We start from the raw sequence: 24,760 nt of genomic DNA on the forward strand, positions 1-24,760 counted from the left end.
GGGCACAGCACAAATAGGTGATTAAGAAGGTGTTCCACTTGGAACCAAACAACACCATCCAAGGTGTTTGGACAGAAATATCACCAAGGAACCCCTTAGAGCAGTCAGGGACACACCCATCAAGACGAGATGACAGTTAATTAAAGGAGGAGATGAATTTGGCATTTGCCCAGGAACCACCAGAAACTGAAGTACTGTATAGAATTGACTTTGGTTTCTTCAAAAAGATACAGATCTTGCCTCCTGATTCTACTTTCTAGATCCTGAAAGTGAGCTAACCAGGAAGTGGCTATTGGTTTGGAAGTTGGAAAAGTTGACTTGGGGGAGAATAATTATTATTTTAACCTCTGGCCGGCACCATTATGATTCATTGAAGGAACTTAAATCAAACTACAAATCAAACTCTGGTTACTATTTTCTGTGTTTCAAGCAATTGCGATGGACCAGGAGACATCTGGCACTGGGTTCTTCTCCAGGAGTGGTGCTTCTCCATCTCCATCCACTAGCAATCACCACAAGGATCCCAGATCCGTTCTTCTCTTTCATTTTGCTTTATGTTTGCATGCCCTTCTCATTCCTAACTTCCCTTGATATTTTTGAATATTTGGAATTTCTTCATGCAATTGTTGAGGGTATTTGATCACAATAATATCCAGTTTTGATGTTGTTAGATAGGAAGTTAGCCACTCTTTCCAAGTTCCTTATCAGAAAAATTGTCACTGGGTTAATCAGGAAATAATAATCAGATTCTCCTTGTGTTATTCCATCACAATTTCACAAAAGGATTAAGTTAAATAGAACAGAACTTTAGAGGGACGGTGGAGGTAGGGACTTTAGAAAGATGAGTGAAACGGACTCACATTGAACAAAGCCATGGGATGGCCTTGCATTAGCCAAGAATGGTAGCATTTATGGGTCCTTGCCATGTGTCAGGCTAGGAAACAAATACTTGGCTTGGATCCTTTCATTTAAGTCTCACAAAAATCCTGCAAGACTGGGCATTCCCATTTTACGGAGGAAGAAACCAACTCAGAGGAACATGGCCCATGGATACATCCATGGCTATTAAGAGGGGAACAAAGGCTGCCTGACTCCAAAGTCTACAGCCACTCCTAATACTATGACACACTGATTTTCCTTTCATTTGAATTCATTAAAAGAATTTCATTGAAAAGCCCTACAGCTCATCTGATGCCTGCTTTACAAACCTAGGTATTCCATGAAGAAAGCCCATTATTATTGGCATTAGTAAAATTCGTGCAACAATAATAGTGGGAAAATCTTTAGTTCCAGTAAGGAATCAAGAAAAGAATACCTGGAGTAAATGTTGAAGCATGGCAATGGTTTTAATGATGATAATGAAGATGTCTCCTGATATTTAAAACATATAATCCAGAAAGAACATTCACAAATATTTGCAAATTTTACCATCCATTATTTTTCCATATCTGTACCATGATATTTAGAGGTCTGACTACACCTAGAAATTTTTTTTCTTAAAAATGTGAACAAGATGGCAGACAAGTATTAATGTCTTTGATATTAAAATTAGTTTAAAATTATTTTAAAATAATAAAAGCATGACTCTCATAATAGAAGAAAAGATGTGGACATTTCAAAAGAGATATATTTAAGTAATGACAATGGCTAATCTTGAAGATAATCAAATAAATGCAAATTAAAATCTACAATTCTACCTCCTATTTTCCCTGTCAAATTGGCAATGATGAAAAAAATTGATAGTCCCACAGTAGAGTATGGCAAAGTAGGACCGATATATTTCTGATGAAAAAGAGATGGATCTAATTTGCCTAGAGAGTAATCTGAAAATGTTTCATTAGCCCTAAACATAGAGAACCTACATAAGAAATCATTAGGTAATAAAATATTTTAAAATAATATTTAATGACATGATAAAATGCTGTACTATTAAGTGAAAAAAATCACATTATGAAATGGTGTTTTGTAATGAAAATGCTTTCCCCTACTTCTTGGCTATAAATTCTCACTTTCCCTTTCTGTATTTAGAGTTGAGCCCAATCTCTCTTATCCACTGCAAGACCCCAGTACATGCAGTGTCTATCACAAAGACCCTGAATAAAATTGACTTCACTGTACTATGACGAGTATCATTGAACAGTTTTTTTCTCTCACATTTCATTTCCTCATTTCTCAATTCATAACCTATAGAGACAGGGCTTCTCTCCCTACCTTCCAGGACAAGGTCAAACATTATCCCCTGTTGTCCCAACCAATGAAAATTTATTTTCCTGGAACTCTCTGCTGAATTTAAATGTACTCTGTCTGGCAATTGGACTTGTTCCATTTATACAATGCTCATCCCTTCGTTCTCTTTGGATCTCTCTGACCCTAGAGACTTTCTCATTCTCTGCCTTTTTTTTTTTTCAAACAGAAACACATCTCCACCTTTGTCCAGTGCTTTTCTCTCCAGGCTTTCCTTGCACAGTCTCAAACAAATTTCCACTTTCAAATCATCGTTTCCAGACTGGATCTGTAATTTGACTCAGTGTCCCTTCCCAAAGCTGTATCTATTTAGCAGTTAAAAAAGCATAGTTGGAAAGAATGAAGAATTTGGAGTAAGATGTGACTAGGTTGAAACCCAAATCTGCCCTTTACTCATTGTGTCATTAATAGAAAATGACTTCATGTGTTCACAGCTCAGCTTTCTCACTTGTAAAGTGGGTGTAATAATACGAGTTCCTTCAGATGAATGCTGTACAGATTAAAAAAGCTTAGGGTATTTAAAGCCCTGGTAAAGAGTAAATGCTCAACAGAATTAATCATCATTATTTTTATTTTCCAAAGGTACTTCAATCTGAACACATCTAAAACTGAAGTCAGTTAATTATATTCCTTCCACTCAAGTCACCTAAGCCAGAGACCTGGAAGTCATTGCCCTCACAGTAGGAAAGACACGTGGATTCCTGGGCTTCACTTCAGACTTATTAAGTGAGAATCTCTAGGAAAGGCGCCTGGGAATTCTGTAGGTTTAGCAAGACCAAGATGATTCTTGGCAGAGAAAGTTGGAAAACCTGTTATTCCCCTCCCTTTCCTTTTTCTGTGGTCACCTTCACATACGTTTTCATCTACCCATTGTTCTTTGAGTCTACACCACTCTCTCCGTCCCTCCAACTGCACTCCTAATTTAGGTGCTGGTCTAGACTGAGTCTAAGGTTAATCCTAACACTACTGGATGCGGGGGGCGGGGGGGAGGCAGTTCCTACGATTTTATCCTTTCTATTCTCTCTCCACTGTCCACTGATTTCCAAGTGACAAGTTGTCCCTCTATTTGGAGTGGCTTGCTCAGTGCTGTCTGCCTGCTTGGACGGCTGCAGAAACCACCCACCTCCTGGGGGCCTTCAAGACAGTTCTGCAGCTTTGTGACCTACACTAGTCCTCATTGGCTATTGGATCCATGTTTCCTCTTCCTCATTGGGAAAATGATTTAGATATGATACTCATAAATAAAAAAAGAAAAAAGATATGAAATAGGATCACTGTTGAGGAAAGGAAAATGTTGAGCTTATGCATATATACATATTAAATAAGGTCCCACTCCCTTCAGCGATCCATCAATATGCTATCTATGAGTGGTGGGATTTCATGACTTTTATATATTGTGACTTAAGCTGTTCTATAGTTTAAAATAATAAATGAATAATAAATGAGGTGGAGGGACCAATTGAAATGTCATCTGGATCTTTCTCTTTCATTTGTCCTCTCCTCTGACCCTCATCCCCATTTCCAGCTCAGAGTCAAGTTTTGTCATTATAGCCTCAAGAATTTTGGACAGGGCTGGAGATGGTCAGTGGTAGAGCATTTGCCTGTTATGTTCAGGACCCTGAGATCAATTTCCAGCATGCGCACGCATGTGCATGCGCAGGCGCGCACACACACACTTCACAAATTTGACAAAAACACCCACATTTTATAACTGACAAAACTGAAAGGGACAAGATTTTTCAGGGTATTAGTCTTCGTGGGCTGCTGTAACAGAATCACACATTAAGTGCTGTAAGCAGTAGAAATTTATTTTCTTACAGTTCTGGGGGCTGGAAGTCCAAGATCAAGGTGCCAGGGGAAGACTGGTTTCTCCTGAGGCCCCTCTTCCTGGCTCACAGGTATCATTCTCTGGGTGTACTCAATGCCTTCCCTCTGTGTGCATGTGGAAAGGGAGCCATCTCTCTTCTTGAGGCCACTAGTCCTATTGGAGTCAGGCTCTCCCAATGACCTCTTAACCTTAATTTCCTCTAAACAACCCTACCTTCAAATAAGTCACAGTGGGAGTCAGGGCTTCAAGACACAAATTTGAGAGCATAATTGAGCTGATGGCACTCATTTCTTCTCAAACCTCACTGTGCATGGGGCTCACCTGGCGAACTTATTTAACCCACAGGACTGGATTTGGGGGCAAGGGAAGTGTAGACATATACACACTTCCTCATGCATTTGGAAAGATAGCAACAAGTCTGCTAATGGCAGTCACCATTAAGGAGTGGCCAGAAAATGACTGTTTATCATACACCCTGTTGAATTTTTAAATACGTACCATGTGAACATATCACCTTGAAAATATTAAATTATACAGTTTTCTCCTGAAATTTTAATGGAAATGCTAATTCCAACCAATTTCTCAATTAACTTATCCATATTGTATTTATTTATTTATTTATTTATTTTACTTTTCCCCAAGAGTCGAGTCAGTATGCCATTTGGGTAGATGGCAGATTGCAAAACGGCTGTGCCCATGTAAAAGGTGGGCAGCACCATATAAAGCGAGGTGCTCGCAGAGTTCAAAGTCATGAATTTGAAAGATGGGCATGCTGCAAGCTTCCTGTAAGTACTTGGGTGTTTGAGACTTGTTAGCTTGTGATTCACCCATCATGTGGATGGATCCCCTGGGACACGGTAAGGGGACAAACTATGTGAGAGTTGTACTTGCTTCCTGATGGGGAAGCACTGCTCCTGAACTCAGCAGCTCCTTGAAAGAAGAGATTCACTGCAGACTCAAGTCCTGGAGGAAGAATCTGGTTTTTGGTCTCTTGTTTTTTTTTTAACAGTTTATTGAAGCAGAATTGACATGATAAACTGCATGTATTTAAAAGGTATTTAAAATTGGATGCATTTTGACACATGTATCTACCTTGAAACCCCACTGCACTCGAGAAAATGGACATCTGCATGACCTCCCTGAAGCCTGTATTCCTTGGGAATCCCCCCTCTGCACCCCCACACCCTCCTCAGTCCTCACACTTGCTGACTAGCAGTCCATCATTGTATGGCAAGCACAGTTGTTTATCCAGTCACCTGCTGGGGCATGCTTGGTTGTTTCTGATGACCTACGGATGGTATTTCATGTCCTCACAACCGTCAGAGAATCATTATTTCTTCTCATTTTACAGTCTTCATAATGAAACCAAGACTCCTAGAGGCCAAGCAGCTTGTCCAAGGTACAAAGACAGCATCTGGAGCGTAGAAGCTTCCATTATTAGAATATTTGAGCTAAAAGAGACTTTGGGCCTCTCTCTCTCTCTCTCTCCTTCTCTCCCTCTCTGCTGCATGTTTCTTCCCATTTCTACGTTCAGTGGTGTAACGTGGGTAGCCTGAAATCAGCCTCTATGGGAGTGTTTATACCACAAAACTGCAAACGCTATAAATCAATGTTCAGTTTATCATTTTTTATTGTCTAGACTTAAGAACACGATGGAGAAAATGTCAATAATGCAGCTTCAGTTTTAAAATGTGTCACATCTGCAGCTGCTGTGTTCTACCTCTAGCATAAAACTGGAAGAAAATATTCTTTCAGCTTCTGAAAAACATTACACAATTCAGCACAGTTGCTCCCATCTTTGATGAATGAGTTGGGTTTTGATATTTATCTTTATTGTTTTACTTTCACCTTACTTGTTCACATAAACAAAAATATCAACCAATATTCATAGTGAAACTACTTCAAGGGCCAGGGTTAAACATTTACTGATACTAGGATAATGGGCCTTTGAAATTATAAAAACTCCAGACAACTGTAAGGATTATTAATGTCTACAAGACTAGTTTCTGTCTACGCTTCATGGGAGATCAAAACCACCCAGGAAAGCCAGACAGTGAAATTAGAGTTTCTGATATAAAATATCTTCTATATTTTAAATTTGATGCAATTAAAATAGACAATTCAATAAAATGGTTCAAAAGGTATACTGTGAAAATCTCCCTCCTACCAGCATGGCTCGACCCTGGGAGAACCTCTAAGATAGTCTGTACATAAACAAACATGTGGCCTATTTCCCCCCCCCCCCGGCCACATCATTTTTAATATAAATTGAACTCTAAAATACTGTAACACTCTTTGGCACCATGTTCCCCCACTGGATATATCATATCTCCCTCTCTCTCTGTGAGAGTCATGGCTGCACAATAGAACTGTGGATGGATGTTGCATCATTTACTTACCTACTATTTAACTATAATACAGAGGCTTTGTAATGGGTTTAAATAAGATTTAATTTTACCCCATGGCTTTTAGTTATCACGTATCAGCTCTAATACTGTTGTGGTTCATTGTCTCTCCCTAATGAAGTGTAGAAAGTAAATTAACTCATGTGAAGATTACACACACTTACTGAATACCTACTAAGTGACTTGCATTGTGAGGATTGTAATATTTTAAAGCAAGGATTGGTCTTAGTACTCTTACTACCTGGCTCAAAACTAACGAAATAAGAGCTTAAGTATGTCCTTGATAGTAGCCTAGGAACTGCCACAAAACCTCATCTTAATTGGCTTTTGACTTGGGAATAATTATTTAATCTTTATTAACTTTTGTATGTTCATCTCTAAAAAATGAGGACCACTCTCCTACCTCAACCATCTCTGGGCTATTTTAAGATCAGAGCGGATGATGTTTACACACATTAAAGGACTTCACATAGGTACAGGCACATCACCTGTCCTGCCTTAGCTTGTCAACTACATTGGGTCCAGTCATGTCAAACTCACCTGTGCTGAAACCCTCCACATCTAGGTGTCTGCATGGGCTTTGTGCCTCTGCTTGGGATGCATGACCACCATAGCCCTCTCTCCCAGCCACCAATCCTCACCCTCCTTCAGCTCCCACTTCCCTGACCTCCCAAGTCTGGACCAGGTGTCCTTCCACATTATCCTCATTGGAGCAGGACCACTGCCAATTCATGGAAGAGGAGATGGTTGATGTCTCTTTCATAATTGGATTCTAAGCTCTTAACAAATATCTAGGGAATGAGTGAATGAATAGATTACCACCAAGGAAATAAGAAGGGAAAAAAACAAATTGTATATATATACCAAGGACAGGAAGACCTTTGCCTCCACTATGAGATAGGAATTGCTACCTCCTTTTTATAAGCAGGAGTCAAGTGATGTTGGTACCCAGTGCTGGAAGATCCAAATACCTATCTCCAGAGCATCAATCCATCTTTCTTAGGAGCATGCTGCTCCCCAGTGCAATGGCAAACATTGATTGGCAGTTACTATGACCAGCCATAGGGCTCTATCATTTATTCAGACCTCTCTACTGGCTCTAGGTAGATGGTGTCACCATTGGGCTGGGGATATGGCTCATTGGTTAAACACCCTTGGGTTCAATCTCCAGTACAAAGACAAAAGGGTGGGGCAGAGAAGCTCAAGTTCAAGAATTATAAGAACATAAAATGTAGAGGTCCGTGTTATGCAGAACCTGGAAAAGGAGTGTCTCAGAAGTTAGATTTTAAAGTAAATTGGAATGTTTTGGAAGTGACATGATGAGGGTGTGCTTGATTTTTCTTTTCTTTTTTTTAATGAATTGTATTTGATTCATCTAACTTTCTGGAGTATTTAACTTTAACTAAAATGTCTGATTTTTTCCTTATTAGCAATCCCAACCCATCTGTCCCAGATTTTCCACTTCTGAGAGTCAGAAACCATGAGAAATGGAAAGTGCTAAGACACCTCTGAACTCTGCTAATTCAGAGTGGAGCTGGACACACCATTCCACACAGTGAAAAGAGAATTTTCCGAGTTTTTGTAGTTGAGAAAACACTGGAATCGCATGTTATTTGTGGAGCAAGACCTTTGGGATCAAATGGCTTAAAAGGGAAACTGTGAATTTTCCCAACTTTCCTTAATTGTTTTCAAACTCAGCTTAAAACATGCCCCTGACGACCCACAAGTTTCCACACTTATGTTTTCCCTCCTCTCTAGCCCTGTAGGCTAGCTCTTTGAAAACACCTTTTTTTGCCAGCATTTTCAAAGCAGAACTTTCTTTGGACCTCTCCTTTCATTGGCGTTCTCCCGCCGGTCCTTCTGCCACACCGGACCAGCCAGGAAGGGCACACCTGGCCAGCACCTGCTCTTTAGTTGGCAAGGCACTCGGGGCATGTGACTGACACATACCAAAGACTAAGAATCAGCGTTTCTCAGGCTCTTCTCATGGCAGAGCCATGTGCACCAAGGGCAGCCTTTTTCCAGGATTGTGTGCATTTTAAAAAATTTACTTCTTAAAACGTAGAAGACCTCAGGGCCAGCAGGGACCAAGCATTCATGCCCTGAGACATAAATTAAACAAAGGGGCTCCCAGGTGGCTTCGCCACACCATTCCAGCCCCAACCAGCAAGTGTCTGAGACACAGGCTTAACTAGGGGGGGCCACATAAATTATCGCACAGATCAGGCACTTTTAAGAATAAAAGATATTGCTAAAAATAATTAGAACCACATTATATAGTTTTAAAAAAATGTTTGTTGAATGATTAATTCATTATATTGTAATTGAACTTACAAGATAGTTTTATTCAAAACCTATTTTAAAAAGTAAAATTGTATCGGGCATGGTGGTGGGTGGTACACATAATCCCAGTGATTTAGGAGGCTGAAGCAGGAGGATTCTAAGTTTGAGGTTAATCTCAGCTACTTAGTCTCAAAAGCAAAAATTAAAAAGGCTGAGGGTGTAACTCAATGATAAAGCACCCCTTGGTTCAATCCCCAGTACCAAATAAATAAATAAGTAAATTTGTTTCTAAAAGTAAAAGTAGCCTATTCTTATACAGTAAGACAACATTTTTAAAAATTAAACAAAAATATTGATTCTTGAACATAAAAAGACAAAAAAGGATGGGGCTGGGGCTGTGATTCAGCAGTAGAGCACTCGCCTAGCATGTGGGAGGCACAGGGTTCAATCATCAGCACCCCATACAAATAAATAAATAAATAAATAAATAAATAAAAGGTATTGTGTTCAACTACAACTAAAAAAAAATTTAAAAAGACAAAGAAAGATAATATTTTGTTACATAATAATATACTTTAATAAGTTTCTTAGATAAACTCTGTCTCCAATAACACCATGGGTACTTTTTCTGAAAATTATCTTTTCAGTAGGGTCTTTTTATTTTTCATTTTTAAATAAAAGTACCTGAAACCACCTTCAAATTTGTATTGTAATGAATTTGAAATTATTAGCACTTTTTATCTTTACAATTTAAATAGAAAAATAAAAAATTTTAAGGTCTAGATGATCCCTGATAAGCTCACAGAAAATTCTAAGAAAAAAAGAGTTTTTTTAAATTAATGTTTTTAAATTTATATGTGACAGCAAAAATGCATTATAATTTTTGTTACACATATATAGCACAATTTTTCATAACTCTGGTTGTATACAAAGTATATTCACACCAATTGTAAGAGTTTTAGCTCTAATTTTATTTATTTATTTTGGGGGGTATTTAAATGTGTAAATGTTTTAATTCAAATATTTCCATAGGTAGTTTCTTTTGACTATCAATTTCATATCTTTGTTTGACACATTTTTTAAAAGGAAAGAAACATCAAAAATTCCCCATAACAGGCTGGGGCTGTAGCTCAGTTGGTAGAGTGCTTGCCTTGCATGCACAAGGTCCTGGGTGTGATCCCCAGCACCACAAAAACAAAACAACAACAACAAAAAAACACTCCATAATATGATTCTTTAGAACTTTAAACAAATATAGATGCTGCAAAATATAGGTGTTTTCAATTTCCTTTTTATTGTTGTATAGGAATTATTATACAACTAAAAATGAGGAATGTATCAAATATTTCTTCATATAAGTCTAAATAGCCCGCCCAAAGAGCAATCACAGACTTTAAATTTAAATCTTATAATCCATTTGAATTCTCACTTCTTATTTTTTTTTTTTCAGTTCTTCAGTTGCTTTTATTTGGTGTGATTTCAATATCTTCTTGGTTACAAGCTTTTATCTTCAATAATTACAATTTGTTAAAGTTTAAGTACTAAAGTGTTGGGATACTCCATTCATTGAATAAGTTGATTAAGGATTTCCATCTGATTTTGAATAAAACACACCACAATTTCAAGAACACGTTTGCAAAAAGCTTTCAGTGCCATTGTAGTACATTTGGGCTGAGTTACAAATTTGTTCTTCAAAGACTTGAATGCTTCTGAATCTAGTTAATGATGGTCAGTGAAGAATGAATTCACATTCTGCCATATCTAAGTATTTTCTCACTTCAGAATCAGTGTCACCATGAAGACTGTGTAGTTCAGTAATCTCATCTCATATATGTACATTTCTTTTGGTGTACATTTTCTTGTTGGTGGTATTGTGTGTTTTTGTTTCTTTTCTTTTTTTTGGGGGGGGGTATTGAGGATTGAACCCAAAGGTGCTTATCACTGAGCCTCATCCCCACCCTTTTGACTTTTTATTTTGAGATGGGTTGTTGCTAAGTTGCTTAGGGTCCCTCTGAGTTGCTGAGGCTGACCTCAAACTTGCTGTTCTCTTGCTTCAGTCTGCCAGGGAGTGGCTAACAAGCTTGTGACCACACTCGGCTTATCTGCATGTATGTAAAAAAACTGTGGACTTGGACAACACAGCTTCTATTTCAATTGGTAGAACACAATTGTGGATTATTTGTATGGCAGTGGGTTCCAAGTAAATTTCTGATCCAAGGGTTTACTTTAGTAAGAGGATTGTGTTTTCCACAATGCTGCACACCACAAAAAATGGTAACCATATAATAATTGCAAAAGCATATGATTTATTCCTCAATGTTGAACCTGAAACCGAATTCCCAAGGATATTCATAATAATTTCAGATGTTTAACTTACAACAGAATAAAATCCTAAAAGTTTTACTTTGGACAAAAATCTTTAACTATTATTATAATAAATTGAATTTTTATTTCAATTGCTATATGACACTGATTTGAACTTGGCATTAGCATTAAGACAGCACAATGAGTTCATCAACAGGACTGTTTGTCTACTTTCTGTACACATTTCATGTGCACCTAACTTGTACTTTCCAGTCCTTTCCACTTACTCGGTGACTTTGTGAATCTACAGTCAGCAGCACAAACTGAAACCCCAAGGGTCTTACAGCTTCAGTGTCATGCAACATTCCTTTGACCTCCATGTGAGACTCAAAGGAGTTGTCTGTCAGTACCAGCCCATGACTGAGCAACCTCAAAAATTTTAACAATGGTGGCTCTGAGCTGGGCTACTGAAGAGGAAGCATTAGCGAAATCACTCTGAAAAAGCTGAGAAGAGAGAAATGGGCTATTGCTGATCTCTCTCGGGCTGTACTGTATGCTAAAGTGAAGACAGCACTGTCACAAGCCACCCACTAGCCCCCGAGGTCAGAAGAGAAACTGAAAGTACAAAATGACTGTCTATACAACCCTTTTCAGTTTGTTTTAATGCAACTGCTAATAAACACACTCCATTTAAAAAGGAAATATCTGGGACAAACACTGTACACTAAAGGGATGCTGGGAATTGAGTTGTAACCTGGGGCTCTTCAGAGCACACCAGCATGTACACCACCCTGGCCCCATCCACTTTTCCTGGATTTTCCTTGGATTTAGCTAACTGATGTTGTAAATTTTCCAAATATCTTTAAAAGGATACTCTTCTGTCTTTATTATTAAAATAAAACAATTCAAGTTTTATTTACTTTGAGTTTATTTCTGAAGTAGGATTTTTAGGAAAGCATTATTAAAAAAGTTATGCTTGGCCTCACACTAATAAAAAAAATTAAAAAGGAAAAGAAAAATCCAGGCTCCTTTTCAGCTTGCAGGCCTTGTTCAGGGGACTCCAACTAGATCTCCCCCTCCACATCACCACATTACGCATGCACATCTTCCTTTAGTTCCTCAGGTAATGTTTTAGCCACCTTCTGTATCACTGTAACAAAATACCCAACAAAAACAACTTGGAGGAGAGAAAGCTTATTCAGAACTCCTGATTTCAGAGGTCTCAGTCCATAGAGGGTGGACTCCATTACTCTGCACCTGAGGTGAGGCAGCACAACAAGGAAGAAGAGCCCATGGATGAGGAAAGCTGGAACGCATGGTGGGGTCAGGAGGCAGAGACGGAGGAAGGGACAGCAGGGAAGATGCACCCTTCCAGGGCTCACCCCCAGTGACCCACGTCCTCTAGCCATTCTCCACCTGCCTACAGTTACCACCAGTCAGTCCATTCGAACTAGGATGGGCTGATGAGGTGACGGCTCCCACACTGACCACTGCACCTCTGAATATCCCTGTGTTAGCACGAGTTTTGGGGGCCACACCTCGTATCCTAATCTTTACAGATCTTCCCCATCTTACGTGTCTGCGGAGCACTTGGAGGTGATTCCTCCTCCTGCAGTGTCCTTCTCCCATTCCCAGGGTTGGCCCTGTCCCTCCCAGGGCTGGCCCTCAGCTCCAGATTTACCTCTTTAAACATTTCCTCTCCACTGACTCCCTACAGGACATCTCCCTTGCTTTCTCTCAATTGCAGCCCATGTTTATTTCCTTTATAGCACTTAATGCTATTTGTTGCAATTATTTGATTTATTTGATGGCTCATTTATCTGATTGCAGATTCCTCCCAAGAGAATGTAAGACCCATGAAAGAAGTGCTTTATCTGCCCTTTCTACCTTCATATCCCCAGAACTGAGGAAAGTACCTGTCACTAAGCACCCAATAAATATCTAGTGAATGAATGACAAGCATCAATTAATATTATTTAAGGTGCAAGATACACATTGAAGAACTTATGAACAGGTGGGCCAAGTTTGATATCTATGGATTGTAATAGCATACTTTCTAAAAATAAGTATTATTCTGATAATGATTTCCATTATACTTTTAGCAAGTTAGCCCCTCTCTGCTACTACAGAGGCACTACCCAGATCCTCCAAGTCTAAACATTGGAACAGGGGCCCCTGTCCTGAGTGGCTCTGTGGATAGAGCACCTTTCAAGCCCTGGAGGGTGGAGACACAAAGGGACTTGGGGGCATTTTAAAAGTTCCCTTCAGCTCTATGCCTTTGTAAACCGACCTCAAATGGAACTGTAGCTTTTGAACAGATGGTGGAAATGGCATTGTTAAATATAAGGGTTTGTTGTTTTCATAAGCTATCAAACCGCTGATAACTTTATCTACATTATTTGATGAACAGGCTCCATTTTCTCTCTGCATTTCTGTTCTGTAAACGTCCTGGTTTCTGGATAAATTTTCTCAAGCCTTGTAATATCTTCTGTAAAATAAAATGAACATCTCCTTGTATCTTGACATTTAAAAAGATAATCCCAAAGCTCAAGGAAAGGATTTTTAAAAGTTTCACTAGCTAGAAATGATCAATGTTTGAGGAGATAAATAAATAGGCTTATCCCGATTTAAATGTTATGCAACATATACATGTATAGCAACATCACGTGGCATTCCATTAGTATATCCAGTTTTCATGTTTTAATGTATCAGTTAAAATTAAATTAAAATATAGCTGGGTGCAGTGGTGCATACCTATAACCCAGTGGCTCAGGAGGCTGAGGCAGGAGGATCATGAGTTCAAAGCCAGCCTCAGCAATTGAGCAGGGTCCTAAGCAACTCTGTGAGACCCTGTCTCTAAATTAAATATCAAAGAGGGTTGGGGATGTGGTTCAGTGGCTAAATGTCCCTGAGTTCAGTCCCCAGTATAAAAAAAAAAGATAAAAATAAATAAAAAATTAAAATACAATCCCTTATCAGGGAGGGGAGAGATGGGAATAATACTGGGAATTAAAAATGGAAAAAAACTATGTTATATACATTTATGAGCATGTCAAAATGAACCCCACTATTTTATATAACTCGAATGTACTAAAAAGTATACAAAAAGATAATTCCTTTAACTTAGTCTTATGCAGAATCTTTTAGTTCCAATCAGTACTATAATCTTGAGCAAATAATTTGAAAAATCCTTTGACTGTATGATATTTTTTTTCAGCTACCCATTGGTAACAAAGGCTTCTTTATACAGCACTCCAGGTATGATTTTGGCTAAGGGAAGATGTTCGGTTGGAGAAAGTGGGAAGAGCAAAAATAATGTCACATGGATAAGGTGCGGCTGTTAGGAAGGAGGCCCTACCTCAAGTCACTCACAGATCAGTTTCATTACCACAGTCCTCACGTTTTCAACTCTCAACACTAATCCTGTGTGCCTCAGTAGCTCATGCTGAAGGATTCATTGAATAAGTTATATACATATTCCATGCTCTGGCATACGATGCAGTATTAAATATCCTACTGCAGATGAATATTTAATGACATGAAAAATCGTGACATATTAAGGGGAAAAAACAGAAGTGAAAGTATACATACAACATAAATTCCATTTCAAATTTTAAATAAAGTATATTCATGCAAAGTAAAAAAGACAGGCAAGTTATACCTTGCATTGTGATCTGGAATATATTTGACTACTATTATTAGGCTGCCAGGTAATGCCAAGATAGCAAAATGAATGATTTCCTCTGAGCAGGGGATACAATAATCTTTCTCTTTCTCTGCCTTCCAGCTTTTCTCCCTTCTTTCTTTTCTTTCTCTTTATACCTCTGCTTTCTAAGTCAAGCCTAAACACTGATTTCCTTTCATGATTAAAGAACATTTTGTTTTATTATTGGGGTAAGATTCACTTAACATAAAATAAACCATTTTAACGAGAACAATTATGTTTTTTTTAATGAATTCCCAGTGTTGTACACCACATCTGTATCTAGGTCTAAAACATGTTTATCATCCCATATCCATTCATCACCAGTCTCTGTTTTCTCCTTCCCCAGCCCCTAGCAACTACTAATCTGCTTTCTATCTCTATGGATTTATCTAATCTGGTTATTTTCTATAAACAGAAATTGACAACATGTGGCCTTTGTGCCTAACATATTTTCCAAGTTCATACACAAGATGTGTTAGCACTCCATTCCTCCATAACACTGCCTTGCATATACCACAATCCATCCACTGATGGGCATTTGGGGTCTTTCCCATGTAATTTAAAAGTCATTTTGCAGCACTGAGTTTGTTACATAATGAACCTCAAGATCAATGAAGAAAGGAGAGTAAGGTAGAAAAAAGACCAAAATTGGCAAATTTTTAAAACTTTATATTTCTTTATATTTCAAAATATACACAAACATGGAAATAGTAGGGGAGTATAAAAAAGCCCTCCTATTCATGTTTTCCTCTTCTCCAATTTCTTCTCCAGAGGCTGTTGCCATGTTTAAATGTATACTTTGCCTGAACAAATATACATGCATATTTGTGGGGTGTGTGTGTGTGTGTGTGTGTGTGTGTATGCACATGTGTGTAACTTTTTTCTTTCTTTACAGAATTATTGAGACCTATTAAGCTGCAGTAGTCACAGGGGCAGGTGGCTGGCTAATGCTGCTGTCTTAATGTCCCCCCTCCTCAGAACCCCTCCCCCTTCCAAATAAGCTCACTTGCACTCAAATCCTTGTTTCAGGTCCCTTCTGAGAACCTACACTAAGATACAAACTTTACCTTATTTTCATAATGCTCTGAAAGGTGAGTGTTACAGATACATTAACTGATACATCAAAACATGAAAACTGGACATATTAATGGAATGCCACCTACAATTTATAGGTGAGGAAACTGAGACTCAATTAAGTAACCGAGTCCAGGCAGAGAACAGCTAAGATTTATGCAGGTAAACATGTGCTACACTTTGCTTTTTCTTCTTTCTTTCCTTCTCTCATCTCTCTTCCTTTTTTCCAGATTCCTTGCTCAGGGGAGTAACCAGGGTCTAACCTGGCAGTGCAATCTCTGGGGCAGACTGCTGGTGAGCAAACCCTCATAGGGGTGGTAGGGAACAAGCCTGGGAGGAGAGGGTGCTGTCCTTCTCAGGAGTACTGGGCTCCTGCTTGCTCACTCCTTCCTGTTTTGTCTTTTCATAATAACCTTCACAACTGTGATACCAAGGCAATTCCTTCCCTTTATTTTATTTTTTGCAGTGCTGAGGATCAAATGCAGGGCCTTGGGCATGCTAGGCAAGCACTCTACCACCCAGCCACATCCCCAGTCCTTCATAGTAATTCCTTAAAGACATCAAATTTTATGAGAAAAATGAATTTGTTTTTAAAGTGTGCAAATTTTGGAAACGCCACTCAAGGTATTATTACCAGACCCCCCTCCTTCTATATGCATGTCTTATCTGTCTCCAAATAACATGCTCGCAACCCTTCCTGCTAAATCAAGTGGTTTGTGGTTTTGCAGTTCAGAATGGAGTGAGGTATGACCACCCTGAAAAGCACACACCTGCTGATGTATGGGGACCCAAGAACACAGCACAGAGAAGCTAGTTTGGCTCCAGTGCCCTGTTCCTTCCTTTCCTCCTCCCTACACACCCAAGGAACACCTGCTCTGGAAGTCTTCCCTGGCAGTGAGTGAGCAGGTGAGTTTATGCGGCAGGCTGTGGTGGTACTTCTACCAGGGTCTCCTGCACCTTTTCTGCCCATCTCTGCCTCACACCCCTAGGAGGCTTAGTTGAGCAACTCCTTAGACATTGGGCAATAGATACCACAAATAAAATTTAATTATTTCTTTTCACAATAATAATTTTCATGACTTTTATAATCTGTTCTTTTTTTTTCTAAGAGCCCTCAGAACATTAGATGCATGCAAATATGAAGATGCTGACTCCCTCCAGAGCTCTTTCTCATGAAGAACACAGGAGGCAATATCCACAGGACAGGAGCCCAAGACACTGGGATATGAATCAACTTCCTCTTGAGTGAGTTCAAGAGTTTGGAACAATAAACTCATAATATCATTAAAATTAAATAGATTTAAATAGCCTAAGCATATATAGTATTTCCAATTGGGCCTTTGTCATCTAATATTCCTCCATATCTCAAAAGTATTACACATATATGTTAATAATTACATACAGAAACATGCAATGTGTATATACACACACAAATCCTCTTGACTTGTAATGGGATTATGTCCTAATAATTCCTCAATAAGTTTAAAATAGTATAAAATGAAAACACATTTAATACCTATAGCCTACTGAACATCTTAGTTTATCAACATACCATACAGTGGAGTATTGGTCCTTTACCCTCACAATCCAGTGGCTGACTGGGAATTGTGACTCAATACCACCACCAGCATCAGGAGAGAGTAGCCTACCATAATTGCTAGCTGGAAAAAAGATCAAAGGTATAGTTTGAAGTATAGTTTCTACTGAATGTGTATTGCTTTCCTATCATTGTAAAGGCAAAAATTGCAAGTTGAAACATTGTTAAGTCTCAAGTCAGGGACCATCTGTGTGTGTGTGTGTGTGTGTGTGTGTGTGTGTGTGTGTGTGTGTGTAGTTGTCTCTTAGTACACACAGGTATTGGTTCCAAGACTCCTCAGATACAAAAAATTCATAATGCTCAAGTCTCTTATATACAATGGTGCAGTATTTGCATACAATGCACACACATCCTCTAAGTATATTTTAAATCATCTCTAGATACTTATACACACAATACAATGTAAACAATATGAAAATAGTTATTATGTTGTATTGTTTAGGGAATGATGACAAGAAAAAAGTGTACACCTTTAGTATAGGAGCTGTTGTTAAAAAATGTTTTCAATTTGCAGTTGGTTGAATCCATGGATGCAGAACCTGTACCTGCAGAGGGCCAGCTGTGTGTAGGGCTGTGTGTGTGTGTTTGTGTGTGTGTGTATGTACATATATACCACTAAGATCCAGCATCTCATATGTTCTTCTTGGCTCATGTGTATATTATATACATAATTGTGTGTGTGTGTGTGTGTGTGTGTGTGTGTGTGTGTGTATATATATATATATATATATATATATATATATATATATATAATCTTAGAAAAAACATCTGTACCTTGATAAATCCAAGAATCACAGGCATTACTATATACTAAACAATTTGGAAATTGTCATAGATAACCTAAGAATATAATATTTGTTGATATATAGTATTCAAATGTAGGAAATTGTGCTGTGTACTGAACTATGGATAGATCTCTATGAGGTTCTTGAATTTTAACTTTTATGGAAAAGTCAAAGGAAAACTACAGAATTATTATGACATTGAAAAACTGTCAAAGGGAGAAGGAACAGCTGGTAAATCATTCCAAGTCCTCAGAAGGCTTATATTCCTCAGTGGAGACCCAGGACAAGCCCACTGATGGATACAATGTTTCTTGATGGTAGACTTACATTTTAAAAATTCTCCTTCATTATTTTCATGTTTCTCAGGGGAAGTCAGGCTCTGATGGAATTGGCTTGTGCTAACTAAATCCACAAGAGCCTATTGATCAACCAGTTTGCCAATTAACCAATTTGGAGTGGAAAAAAAATAGTGCTATTAAGAAATCTGGAATATTTGTGTTCTGTCAGAATTTTTTCTCACCTGTGAAAACCTGCAAGGTCAAACAAGGTCAGAACAAAGCTTGATGGGTCAGAATCAAAGGAGATGTGGCTTTATAGAAAATCAGCTGAAGTTGAAATGATTTGGACACCATGTCTAGGTCCTTTTCAGAGGCTCAAATGTGCATTTTTGGTGGAATTTTAATGCACTGTGATGATGGGGCTCTCATCTGCATAGAGGGTCTCACCTTTAAATAATGTTCTAAAGGTGTCTGGAAGTCCCCCTTTTACTAGAGCTTGCTGTTTTGGTCTGAATTTTGATGTTTGATTCTAAAATTTCTTTTATAGCAAAGTCCTACCAATACGTTTAAGAGAAGTCTCCCTCATGATATTTGTCTATCGGCTTTCACTTCTTTCTTTAAACACTGTTATCTACTACCCGGGCCAATGACCTTTACCTTTATATCATTTGGATCATTATGTGGCAGGGCGGATGCCCTAGAAAGGCTGGAATATTGCACTCTAATGCAACCGCAACACGTGGGTTCCATTTTGCCAGCACTTAGCACAGTAACACTCCACTGTAAGTATGTTGGCAGTGGACGTACAGGATTTCTGCTTGGTGGATCCTTTCTTGGTTACAAGGATCAAGTTAAAGAAGAATATTGAGCAAACTGAAATTTCCATATCACCTATAGGCAAAATTTGTGAGTTTGAAGTCATGGTTCAATTTACGAGGACTGTTAGCTTTTATCAAGAAGTAGATACTGTGTTCTTCCTTTTCATCTTCATATCTTTAGCATCTATCACAGTGTTTGGTAGGAGGTAAGTGAAGGAGGTAATTCTTCGTGGATTTCCCACATGTCTACAGGTCTTGGGAGTAGACACGGACTCACTTATTCTGGACTGGTTTTTTTTTATGATATGTTTTTTTTTTTTAATTGGTTGTTCACAACATTACAAAGTCTGGACTGGTTTTTAAAGTATGTTTGTATAGCAAACTGCCTTGGAAGAGTGAGAAAGTGTCTCTCCCAAGAGCAATGTGCATGCCTGGTTTCCCTCGGGCCCCTCTCAAATGCTGACACTGCTATTACTATTGCTATGAGTTAGGAAGTCCTTTCTCTCTGACCCAGGAGTCTCATGACGTGTACCAGCTTCTGTGAAACTGTCAGGTTAACTTAGCTTCAGACTAGGAGAAAGTCTCACTGAGATCCTCCTTCTGGAGGGTAAGTGCTCAAAACCAAAACCGAACAAACAAGATTATTGAATAGATGAATAAAAAAAAAATTAAGGGCTTAATATTATTCCAGATAATCAACTGCTACCCAGAAGAAGACCCCAAGAACTTCTGTTTGCCAGGAGATATTTCACAATGTATTTTTGTCAAAGTACCAGTGTGTGCTAGTCAGCCCTATGTTTATTTTAGATATCAGTGTTGACTTTAAAATGTTGGCAGCAGTATGTTTGGACTTGGCAAAACATGGGGTTGTACGATGGGAACCATTTATTTATTTAAGCATTACCCAGTCATATAGGAACTACAGGTTTTGCATAGTTTCTACTGGTTTCTGCATTAGTGCCCCTAATGGAGGATACTATAGTTTTGGTACACAGAGCTGAAATTTTATTCTCTCTTTCTAAAAATAACCAATAAATTACCTTTAGAAAGTTGTTTGCATTTGGAACCCAAAAACACTGACTTTGGTATTTATCTTTCCACTCGCTCCAGAGGTAGATGGATTTTCTCTGTTTTAGAATGCCTGACAAACCTGAGCTTGGGAACACTTAACCCAGAGGAAGTGACCCAGGCTTTCTCCATGGCAGATGGCCAAGCAAATGCCATGATCGTGTTATTTTTTAGTGCTGAGTAATATTCCATTGTGTATAAATGCCACCTTTTTTAATCCATTCATCTATTGAAGGGCATCTAGGTTGGTTCCACATTCTAGCTATTATGAATTGTGCTGCTATAAACATTGATGTGGCTGTGTCCCTGTAGTATGTTCTTTTTAGGTCTTTTTGCTATAGTCCGAGAAGGGGAATAGCTGGGTCAAATGGTGGTTCCATTCCCAGCTTTCTAAGTAATCTCCATGCTGCTTTCCAAATTGGCTGCACCAATTTGCAGTCCCACCAGCAATGTATGAGTGTATCTTTTCCCCCACAACCTCACCAGTACTTATTGTTGTTTGACTTCATAATGGCTGCCATTCTTATTGGAGTGAGATGGTATCTTAGAGTAGTTTCAATTTTAATTTCTCTGATTGCTAGAGATGGTGAGCCTTTTTTCATGTATTTGTTGATTGATTGTATATCCTATTCTGAGAAGTTTCTGTTCAAGTCCTTGGCCCATTTGTTGATTGGGTCATTTAATTTTTGTTGTTTAACTTTTTGGGTTCTTTATATACTATAGAGATTAGAGCTCTATCTGATGTTTGAGGGGTAAAAATTTGTTCCCAGGATGTAGGCTCCCTATTCACCTCAGATATTATTTCTCTTGCTGAGAACAAACTTTTTAGTTTGAATTCGTCCCATTTGTTGATTCTTGGTTTTAACTCTTGTGCTATAGGTGTTATTAAGAAATTTGGGGCCTGCCCCCATGTGATGAAGATTAGGGCCAACTTTATCTTCTTTTACATGCAGAGTCTCTGATCTGATTCCTAGCTCCTTGATCCATTTTCAGTTGACTTTTTTGCATGGTAAGAGAAAGGGATTCAATTTCATTTTGTTGCATATGGATTTCCAGTTCTCCCAGCACCATTTGTTGAAGATGCTATCCTTTCTCCATTGCATGGTTTTAGCACCTTTGTCTAATATAAGGTAGTTGTAACTTTGTGGATTTGTCTCTGTGTCCTCTATTTTGTACCATTGGTCTACCAGCTTGTTTTGGTGCCAGTACCATGCTGTTTTTGTTACTATTGCTCTATAGTATAGTTTAAAATCTGGAATCGCGATGCCACCAATTTCACTCTGCCGCTCGCCCGGGCCTAGGCCGCCGCTGGGCTCCGCCTCGCCGGGCTACGCAGGCGGCGGGGCTGCGGCACGGGCCAGGCGGCGGCGGGCGGAGGGCGGCGGCGGGCGGCGGGCCGCGGGCGGCGCCTGCTGAGGCAGGCGGCGGCTTCTTCGGAGGCGCGGGCGTGGACTGCGACGGCAGAGCCGCGAGGTCCCAGTGCTGCAGAGCCTACAGGGCAAGATCTGTAAGGGGGCCCGGGCTGAGGGGCTTCCCCGGCGGCAGCGGCCGCACGGCTGAGGGGGCAATGGGCGCGCTGGGTTGGCGTCGCCGCGCGGCGCTGGATGGTGGGCCGAGAGGGCCCTTGAGGCGCGGCGCACCGCGCCGGGAGGGCGGGCGCGGGCGAGGCTGGAGGGGGTGTGTTGGGGGAGGTGTTGCCTGGACAGGGCTGCGTGGGCTGCAGCCACCCCTCTGGGGAGGGAGTGGAGAGCGGGCAGCGCCGGCGGAGGCGGCCTGAGCGCGCGGGCGTGAGGGGCTCGGCGGGCTCGGCGGCTGGGCGCGGCCGGGGGCGAGGGCCGGGGGCGTGAGGAGCTTCCGGCCGCCTTCCGACGCAGGCCTCCGGGCGGCCGCGGACACCGGGGAGCGGCCCCGAGGCGGGTGCGGAGCAGCAATTATGGGGAGGAGCGGCCGGAGGAGAGGCGGCGGCGTGGAAGGGGGGCTGGCCCGAGGGGAGGGGGCTGCCTGCCTCCCGAGCTCCCGAGCTCCCGAGCCCGTGAGAGCTTGAAAAAGGCGCCCTCAGCGAGAGGAAGCAGGCCGCCTGGGGACCCGGAGGGGGCCGCGCAGCGTGCTGCTAGGGAGCGCGGGAGGTGCTTGGCCGGACACCTGTACTCCGCCCTGCCTCGCTCATTTTTCTACTTTTTTTTTTTTTTTTTTTTTTTTTTTTTTACCAGCGTCAAGGCAATTAACAGCAAAAACCACTCGTCCCTCATCCGATTCAGTGTATCCATGGTTCTGACAAATCTCCAGCAGATCTACTTTCATGTAAGCCACTATGCAGAGACAGCGGATTTGTTTGTTTGTTTTTTTAAATCACATCTTAGGATTTGAAAAAAATATATCTTCAGTAGCTACCCTATGTGACTCTCAAACCAAAAGTGCCCTGATTTGTTTGACAGATTTGTAGATTTCTATTGAGCCCCACATGTTTCCCAGTAACTTCATATGAGGACGGAGTCTGTTATGGTTTGATAGGAACTAACCAGTGATCCCAAGATTTCCTATGAAGAAAAGTTAGTCCCTAGTGTGGTGGATTTGAAATGATAGACCCTAAAGAGATGGAACCTAGTGGAATGTTGGGCACTGCCCTTGGAAGATTAATGAAGATTAGTACTTATTTCAAGGGACTGCATCTATTTGAGGCATTATAAGCAAACTTGGCTTTTCACGTCTTTCTTGCTTCATGTCTCATCATGTAATATCTCTCTCTCTCTCTCTCTCTCTCTCTCTCACTCACACACACACACACACACACACACACACACCATTATGAAGCCATTTTCCATGAAGTCCTCACCAGAAACAAGCAGATGATAGCACCCTGCTCTTGAATCTTTAGAACTGTGAGTTGCATCAACCTTTTTTCTGTATATAATACCAGGCCTCAGATATTCTAATATGATCACAAAAAAGGACTGAGAGCTTTCAACTTTTTCACAATAAAGGAATTTTGAAACATAATCTATAGGCAGTGAGTGGCATTCTTGTAGCTGGAGAAAGTCTCTTATTTTAATCAATACTGGAAATAAATATTACTTTCATTTGTAGTTGTACTGCTTTATTTGGTGTGATAAAACTATTTTGTATCTGAAAAGGCCAGTAGAATGTAATTTTGCTTTTAAGTTATTCCCCCCAAAAAAGCAAAGTGAAACCACACCCGAGAGCCGGGTGACTGACAGGGACTTGGGGCAGGATGTAGTGGTTTCCTGTGAGCAGGTCTCAAAACACAGTCATCCAATCCGCACTTAACCCACTTAATTCCTTTCCTTTTCAAGCATTTGTCACTTCTGTGAGCGAGCCATACTAGTTGACTAACTACAGTTTTGCTCCGAGGCCCTGAGCATTACTATAAACACACCGATTCGATTTCAGTCATTTGGACATTGATGTTTTTAAAATGCCCTTTAGATTGCCATTTTCCTACAGTAGTTTATTTAGACAAAATACCTCTTAAAAAAAAAAAAAAGATCTATAGAGCTTATTTTGCTTTGGTTGAAAATTAACAGTTTTCTTTATTCAGTATTCTCAGATTGTGCTAGTTATGAGGGGTCCTTTTTACCTTGAGTGAAGAAAATTGAATTGCATTAAAATTACTAACAGTGCTCTTGGGTAGGCTATAAAATTTTCTTGAGTAATGATGCTGTTAATTGATTTTGGAATCTCACTTTCTTTTCAGGCTGCTCCCTCTTTCAAGGAATTGAATTTTTGTTTGTTTGCTGATTTATTTGGTACTAGGGATGGAATCCCGGAGTGCTTTATCCCTGGGCTACATCCCCAGCCTTTTTTTTTTTTTTTTTTTTTTTTAATGTTTTACTAAGTTGCTCAGGGCCTTGCTAAATTGCTGAGGCTGGCCTCAAACTTGCAATCTTCCTGCATCAGCGTCCTGGGTTGCTGGGATTATAGGCATTCTCCATCATGCTGGCCTAAGGATTTGGGATTTTATTAAATCCCAAGGCAAACTCTTAAATTCCCTCACATCGTATTTCCCTGTTATAGTCATAGAACCCTTAAGAGATTGCAGTTCTTAAAACCTAATGAAGATACTGGAGAAGTAGCTGTTTCCTGCATCTAAGTTTCCAACATTAAAGATGTTTTTAAGGAATAAAGCCTTTTCAGAATTTAGGTTAAATCTTATATTTAATATATGCATATATCTAATTTAACTGGGAAACTAAATGGGCGGAGTTCCCTCCTTGATCTGGTTTTCCAGATTTTTACCTCCTTACATTTTAGCGTTATTGATATTAGACACTGTCTGTTGGAGCCTCACTGATACTTAACTGCAGGTTGTTTAAGGAACAACATATATGTGTGTCATAGAATTGAGTTGGGGT

General features: G+C 39.8%; 1 long non-coding RNA gene across 1 annotated transcript in view; it reads left to right on the forward strand.

The window, feature by feature from the left end:
* Window positions 1–23,504, forward strand: part of LOC308652843 — a 1,084,519-nt gene extending 1,061,015 nt beyond the window's left edge. The window contains exons 2-3 of the long non-coding RNA XR_014022909.1: window positions 21,864–21,897; window positions 22,601–23,504. This is a non-coding gene — a long non-coding RNA (uncharacterized lncRNA). The remainder of the gene's footprint in view (window positions 1–21,863; window positions 21,898–22,600) is intronic.
* Window positions 23,505–24,760: the final 1,256 nt, after the last annotated feature.

The sequence above is a fragment of the Spermophilus citellus genome (assembly GCF_964194105.1).
Source record: "Spermophilus citellus genome assembly, chromosome: 7".
NCBI classification, from domain to species: Eukaryota; Metazoa; Chordata; class Mammalia; order Rodentia; family Sciuridae; genus Spermophilus; species Spermophilus citellus.